This window comes from Tupaia chinensis, unplaced genomic scaffold, assembly GCF_000334495.1.
Source record: "Tupaia chinensis unplaced genomic scaffold, TupChi_1.0 Scaffold000395_1, whole genome shotgun sequence".
In the NCBI taxonomy this organism is placed as follows: domain Eukaryota; kingdom Metazoa; phylum Chordata; class Mammalia; order Scandentia; family Tupaiidae; genus Tupaia; species Tupaia belangeri.
Window position 1 is genome coordinate 1405782 of NW_006159897.1, and position 8653 is coordinate 1414434.

An 8653-nucleotide genomic window follows, 5' to 3' on the forward strand; every position below is an offset into this window, starting at 1 on the left:
GGAGATGCATTGGCTCTTGAGGCAAACATGATATAGAGAGTCACAAGTAGAAAAAGGAGAAGGTTATACTTCAGAGTATACTGTTCTTCTCAGGCCACCAAATATAAAGTACTTGAATTTCTTAACTTCTTTGTTAACATCAAAGTCATTTCTTGAAGATGCTACTCTTCATTTTATTAGAAATCCAAGAATAATTCCAATATTAATATTATTTTGTAACTTTTTAAATGGAAGTATTTAAATGTATTCTTTTGGTCTTCTTAGAACAGTAATGTTAATATATATTTTCTCTTTTAATGAGTTAGATTTTTATGTCTCTCTTTCACTATACCCCAACAAGTTAAATAGACTTCTCCTACTGTTGCTAAAAGTAAATAATATTGGCTTTGGACTAAAGGTAGCATAAAATCTGGATGAAAAAAATCTATTTACTCATTTTCCCATGTATTAATGAAAAGCAGTGGGAGATAGAAAATAATAAATAGAGATATATTATGCACATAAAAATAAACACTAGTAAAAATTCTGAAACATGATAACAGTAAACAGAATACTAAATTAAGATTTGAGGAGATTTACTAGATAACCTTTATTATCAAGAAATGATAGTCAGTGAAAGCACACATACGCAAGCTCTGGAATGTGACTGCTTGTCTTGTTTATTCATTGGTCTTTATTTTTTCATTAACCCATGTTGGAACACTCAAAGATCAGCTAAGAGCTAAAAGCATTCAAAGATTAGTATATATGAAGGACAAATACTTGTTATTTTCTAATAATGGATGATAATAAAATATGCAGTAGCTGATGTTGCCAGGCATGGACTATGTGCTTTATGAGGGTTAGCTTGATAAACATTTATAACATCGTATCATTCAAATTAATCTAACAAAGCCTACTCTTTTAACAAATATGCTGTATGCATTCTTAGAATCATGTACAATAGCTGATAGTGGTGTAACAATTAAATTCATAAGCCTCCTTTACTTTAATCATATGATCTATTTGTAAAGAATGTTGCTCTCCTCATTTTAATTTCTAGTTTCACGATTTTAATTTTTGAGTGACTTATTTAAGACTACAGAGTAGTAATTGAAAGAGAGGAGCTTGAATCCAGATCTGAAAATCTATTTAAAATGTTATTTTCATTGCACCATAGCCATCGTTTTTTGTGGTTAAAAAGAACAATATTCATTTGTCTAGAATTAGTGTAGATAAAACTCAGTGTCTGTGTTTAAGAATTATTTTATTTAACTTTATTTATTTATTTTAATTTGATCACAGAGGGACAGAGTGTGTGAGAGACAGAGGGAAAGTGAGAAAACAAGCCGCCACATCCAGGACTCAAATCATGTGGGAGTCTAGCACCCTTAACCACCATGCCACCTGCCAGCCCTACTCAGTGTGTTTTAAATATTTAAGTCTGCTGATTAACAAACCACAAATAACTAACATTCCGCTAGTTATTGCTCTCAATATTTTTTGAGAGCATCTCAAATACTTTTGAGATGTATTTTTCTCATCTTCAGTTGAATCTCCAGTGAAAAAGTCAATGGAAAAGTGAAGACAATCATACAGACCTGGGATTGGTAATTGCTTTCTGTAATGAGTGAGGTAGTAAATATAGTAGGCTTCGTGGAACATATAGTCTTTAGTTTGATTACAGCTGTTCAACTCTGCTATTGTAGTATAGAAGCAGCATGAATAATTTATAAGTAAATGGGCATGGTTATAGTCCAATAAAACTATTTACAAAATCAGAGAGATTTTGTAGATTTGGCCCTGAGAGCATAGTTTGCCAAAACTTCTGAAAGGAAGGTCTGAAGATAATCCCCTTGGGTTAGGCTGAGGTGGATACTGAACTTGAGCTGTGAAATATTGCTTTCCTTGACTAAAAATGAAGATTTTTTGGCTGAGACTTTCCCCTCCAGATTCATTTCTAGTGGGTAGGGCTACCTCTGTCTCCTCTCTACTTCTCTCTGTCTCTCTCTATCTCTCTGTTTCTCCCTGTGTATTTTAATTTGTTTTAAAGGTAAAGTGTTCTCTGGGCTCACAAGCCCCTCCTTTATTGTGCTAATTTGTGCATTTCCCCATTCAGTTTAGGAAAGGCACAAACCCAGGCCCATCCTGAGATGGATATCAAATATGAAATATTGCTTTCATTTATTGCTTTTTAAAATTAATCTAAAGTTTTCTTTATTATCTTTTTTATTTCTTATTTTACTTTTTCTTCTTTCCTTTTCTCTAATTCTTTTTTCTTTATCTTTATTCATTGGCTGCTCAGCCTCTATGCATTAAGTGTCTAGTCAGTTCCAAGTGTACAAGATCCAAACGCCTAAATACAATTAGAGTCAGAATATTCCTCTATTCACACTGAATCTGATGCACAAAGAGTGAAAATGGAATGGAATAAAGATTGAGATCACTTTCTTCTGCACACCTCTGAACGCTCAGATTGAACTTCAAGAATTAGGAAGAAGCACACCATACATCAGATGACTAGAAATCACTGCAGGGTCACAAGAAATACAGGAAAGCAAGAAAATACCTCCACTCCAAGAGAAAAGAATAACTCCTTTTCATCCTCAGACAGTACAATGAAACTCATGGAAATGAGTTTAGAATTTAGAATATTCATAGTGACAAATTTAACAGAGATGGAAGAGAGGCAATAAACTGCAAAAAAAGGAGCTGATAAGTCCCAGGAGGTGAGAAAATTCTTCCAAGATATAAAAGAGGAAATACACACTTTAAAAAAGAATCAAATTGACTTGTTAGAAATAAAGGTTATAATACATAAAGTCAAAACCTCCATTGAAAGTATTAAAAGAAGACTAGATCATATAGAAAATTGAATCTCAGATATAGAAGATAGAATCTCTGGCCTAGAAAAATCCACCATGAAGACTGAGAATATTGCCCCCCAAAATGAGGATAATATACAAGAAATACTAGATGCCATCAAATGTCCAAACATCGAGATAATTGGTATCCAAGAAGGCAAAGAGACTCATAAGTGCATTGATAATCTATTCCATGAGATCCTGCAAGAAAACTTTCCAAACATATAGAGGCATTCAAAGATCCAGTCCCAAGAAATACAAAGGACTAGAAATAGAATCAACGTAAGAAAATCTTCTCCAAGACACATTATAGCCAGAGAGACCAAAACCACAGACAAAGACAAGATACTAAGATTGGCAAGAAACATCATGTTACCTACGAAGGATATCCCATCAGGCTAAGAGTGGACCTCTCACCAGAAACAATGTAAGCGAAGAAAGGATGGAAAAATATATTCAAAGTGTTAAGGAAAAAGCAATTTCAACCAAAACTACTGTACCCAGCAAGATTATTCTTCATATGAGAAGAAAAGACAAAACCATTCTCAGATAAACAAAACCTGAAAGAATTTACCAACACCAGACCAGCTCTCCAAAAAGTTCTCAAAGAGTGCTATACCAGGAAAATTAAATACAGACACACAGAAGTAAGAGTTCCAAAACTAAGAAAATGGCCAACTTAATTGTAGGGAGAAGTCTGGAGTTGAATATTATATCCCAGAATTTAATTGGTAAGATCGAACCACAACATAAGATAAATTAAATACATGAGACTGAACTGGTAAAATAGCATTTTATGACTTTTGACTAAAACATTGCTGATTTTCTTCTAGGCTTCATTGTCCAGTGTTAAGAATTTTTGTCCTGTCTTGAGCTGCTGGTAAGTTCAGGTACCTACTATTTGAACAGAATCTTAACCTGTTTCCTGGCTTTAAGTTTTAAGCAAATTTCCTTAGCATTTCTTTGATTTATTAAAGCTAAAACTATTTTTCTTGAAATTAGTTTCATGCCTAAATTCAGACATGTATTCACAGATATGTGTATACCAGCTGAACTCGCTATTGAAAGTAGTTAGATTATTTAAGAAATTTTGTGAATCAATAAAATGCGGGGGGAAAAAAGGAATGGAAAACAATTGTAGACACCTGAGATAGTGTGGGAGGAGAGTGGGAAATGGTAGAGGGTGAGAAGTAGGGGGAATGTATATATATATATATAAAACTAGAAATAGAAAATTATTGGTAATAACATGTATGATTAAGCCACTATGTAGTATATTCTGCATGGGAAATCACATTGTGTATGCTGTGACAATGCTCAGTGAATGAATGTAAATTAATTAATTAATTAAAAATAAAAATAATAATAATTTTTAAAAACTCCATGGGATGGAATAGTGGTCCTCAATTACCCACAACACATTCCTGAGAAATGTGCTTTTCTAGTCTAGTCATCTAAATATCATAGTCAAATAAATCTTACATATCACAACTTTTGTAAAATACGGCTACAATTCTGGAGGGAGAAAGCATCTTAGAAATAGAGTTAAATCATCCAGTTTCAAAGTTGGATTCCAGCTGCAGAATGTACTCCTACTTCTCTTTTTTCTTCTCTGTTGTGATCTAAATCTGTCTGATGCTTATATTTGCTTTGGCTTGTATATACTAAAACTAACTTATTAACTAATCACTCTGCCTATTTCAGTGCTATTGGGTCAACAGGAAAGTCATGATGTATTTTTCTGTTTTTCTATGCAAAAATGCATCATGACTTGTGCGATGATCTGATAATGTGGTTCGTTATTAAGGGTCTGACCAGTCACTCACACTATGTTTCAAAAACTGCTCTCCAGTTCTCTCCTTGTTTTCACATTTTTCACGGAAATGTTTTAGGTATATGTTGGGCAAGCACCTTGAGTACCCCTTTTCCTAGTAGGAAAGATACATTATACAAAGAAAAACATGTTGTGTGTCAGATGATGATGAGTGTTATAAAGAAGAAAATATGAAAGGAAGTTTTGGGAAAGGGTTGGAGTTTTAATTAAGGTGGTTAAGGAAAGCCTCATGAAGAAAGTAACATTTCAAGTTAAGACTTGAAAGAAGAGAGGGTGTGAACCAAGCAGATAACAAGGATAAGCATTCCAAGCAGAGGAAACAACCCCAAAGAGCCTGATGTCTTGCATGTCTGGAGTGTTCGATGAATAAAAGATATCCAGGGTGGCTAGAGCATATTAAACAAGGGAATAAAGTTAAACTTCATAAAAGATGCAGTCAGAGACATAATGGACTTTGTAGCCCTTTGAAAGGAGTTTATCTTTTATTCTGAGTGAGATAGAAAACTATTGGAGAGTTTTGGAAAGATGGGGTGACATGACCTAATAATGTGCAAGATCACTGGCAGAGAGATCTGTTGTGGGTGGGGGTGTTGGAGGTATGAAGAGAAAAATGAAGATATAGTCATCTAGCAGACTGGAGGAATGAATAAATCAATACTACATTTGTTTATCCATTCACCCATCACTAAACACTTGGATTGCTTTGACCTGTTGTTTATTGTAAATAATGCTGCAATGAACATGGGTGTGCAGATACATCTTTGAGACTCTGCTTTCAATATTTTTGAATATATTGCAGAAGGCAAATTGTTGGTTCATATGGTAATTCTACTTTTCACTTTTTGATGATCTGATATTCTGTTTTCCAGAATAACTATAGTATTTTATATTTCTACCAATAGTGCACAAGAATTCCAACTTCTCCAGTGTGAGGACGTTCTTCTCTTTTTTAGAATACACACCCTAATTGGGATAAGAAGATATCTCTTTGTGTTTTTGATTTGCATTTCTCATTATTAATAATATTGAATATCTTTTCATATGTTTATTAGTCATTTCTGAGTATTACTTGAAGAAATGTCTATTCAAGTTATTTGACCATATTTTAATATCCAGGGTTATGGGGGTTATTTATTCTTTTGTTGTTGAGCTGTATGAGTTCTTTATGTACAAGATGACTTCAAAATGTTTGTGGAAAATGGAATTAAATTATGAGTTTTGGCGCAAAAAATTGATTGAAACCCATGATAGTTTTAAGAGAGAGATTTTTGCTATATGGCGCATGCACTCACTGGAGAGACAGAGAGAAAGAAAGCAAAAAATCATCCCTCAGGGGTAATGGCAACTCCGCAATCTCTTCTTCTTCATTCTCCTCTTGGGATTTTGGGCACACAAAGCACATGAGTGCCCAGCATGAGTTTTAAGCCACTGGGTCTAGGACTTGAACCACAGGCAACTATGTGGGAATCCAACAACATAACCATTATGACACCTGCCGGTCCTAATAAGTTTTTTTTTTTAATAATGCACATCTTCTTTAAACTTTTTGGAGGCCCCCTCATATTCTAGTTATTAATCCCTTATTATATATATATAACTTGCAAATGTTCTCTCCCACTCTGTTGATTGTGTCTTTTGCTGCACAGTTTTCAGTTTTGATGTAGTTCAGTTTATCTATTTTTATTCTTGTTGTTTGTGCTTTTGGTACTATACTTAATAAATCACTGCCAAATTTGTTATTGTGTTTTTGTACTTTTTTTCCTAAAATTTTTATTGTTTGAGGTCTTACATTTATTTTGAGTTAATTTTTTTGTATATATTACTAGTATAATATATACTTGTTTTTGTTTTTGTTTTTAGGTTTTGCCATAGAGCGCACATGCTCACTGGAGAGAGACAGTGAAAGGGAATGTGAGAAATTGCCCTCTGGTAGGGATGGCCACACTGCAATCCCTTCCCCTCTGTTTTGTGCATGAAAGCACACACCTCCAGTAAAATTTACAAGTTACCAGGTCCAGGACTCAAACTACAGTTGGCCATGTAGGAATTCAGCACCTTAGCTACCATGTCACGTGCTGGCACTTAATGTAAGTTTCTAACCTCATTGTTTTGCATTTGGACATAAAATTTCTCTGATAGCATTTATTATTTATAAGAATCATAATAATTATTATTATTTTTAATTTTTGCTATAGGGCACATGTGCCTGCCAAAGAACGTCGAGAGAGAGAGAGAGAGAGGAAGGGGGAAAGTGAAAAATCATGCCATGCTGCAATCCTTTCTCCAGTTTTCTCTTGCGATTTTGGGCAATGAATACACATGTACCTAATGTGATTTTCAAGCCACTGGGTATGGGACTTGATCTGTGTAGTCAACCATGTGGTATCCAGCACCTTAACCTCTATGCCACCTGCTGACCCACCCAACATAATTTCTTGAAGATATGAGAACTTTTGATGGGAAGTTGGAAGCAAAAATCTGAAAGGAGTAAAGAATGATGGGAAGCAAAAAATTGGCCAGAGAATCAGTTCATTATTGAGATGCTACCTAGTGATGTTATCATACCCAAAGACCCCACCCTGCAACACCATGAAAGGATTAAATTTTCACTTAATACCCTTTTTATGTCTTTTAAAAATGAATTATTTTTTTAACTTTATTTATTTATTTATTTTAATTTGTCCAGAGTGGGACAGAGTGAGAGAGAGAGAGACAGGGAAAATGAGAAAGCAAGCCTCCAGGTCTGAGACTTAAACCGTGGTCAGCCATGTGGGAGTCCACTGCCCTCAGCCACCACACCATTTCCTGGCCCCCACTTAATACCTCTATAATCAATACAATGATGAGTGATTACAATCCTTAATCATGGGATTCAATCTAAGGAAGGAGACAAAATAAGGATCTGAAGTAATCAAATAGAATCAGTACATTGGAGAGGTTTAGATAAACCAAACTGTTTTGAAATTTAAGTGAAAAAAGGGATAAACAGAGAAGATAGACAGCAAAATATTAAAGTGATGTTGTAGAAAGGTTGTAGTTATTGACAATGCCAAGGTTTGGGATGACCATTGGAATGAGGGTCTGATATACAAATTCTGAGTATAAAAGGTAATTAAGGAGCAGATGGTCCAGGATCTATCATGTCAAAGGACTAGAAAAATAATTTTTGCGTATATATTAACCACAAAGAGTTAACATAGGGATAAAATAGTTAAAGAAAAGATGATCCCAAAGTGAAATACTCAAGGAGAGTTAGTAGGTGGTATATTACAATAACATCAGATTTAAAGCTGTATATTTTTATAGTGAAGGATCTGGAGGCACTACAGAGAATGATCTGGAGGCACTGCAAAATATAAAGGTAGACATCCATCTGCCCTTGGGGCCTAATAATGTGAATATGGAAGAAAAACAACCATAATTAGAACTGTCTGCATGAGGGGCATATGTAGCAGGAAAGACATATTGTGTATTTTGTAATTTATGTATTCCTTTAAAATAAATAACTGCCATGGGAATTTATAGAACTATAGATAGGAAACATTGCCTTATTTCTGAATAAATTATTCAGTATTCAATACAAAATCACTGGAGGCCCAATTCCCTGAACACTGTCCTGGGCATAAGCTATCATCAGAATAAATTTTGGAACCTATAGATAATAACTCTTGTGGGGAGATAGCATTAAATCCAACAGAGAAGAGAATCATCCAGACAAGAACTCCACATCAGATAGGAAGTAGAAGAGCTGTATGTAATGAGACACAGGTCAGCTGGGCCTGAGCGGAATCCAATAAGGGATGGATCAGAGGTTGAAACTAAGGAGATGCAGAAGGACCCAAGATAAACACTGTGAATTAGGGCTAAGATTAAGGAGCAGGTGATAAAGACAAACCTCACGCAGAAATGCAAAGGTAAATCCAACATGAGCTGTAGAACAAAGCTGAGAGTTTTAATGACAGGAAAAAGCTGTCTA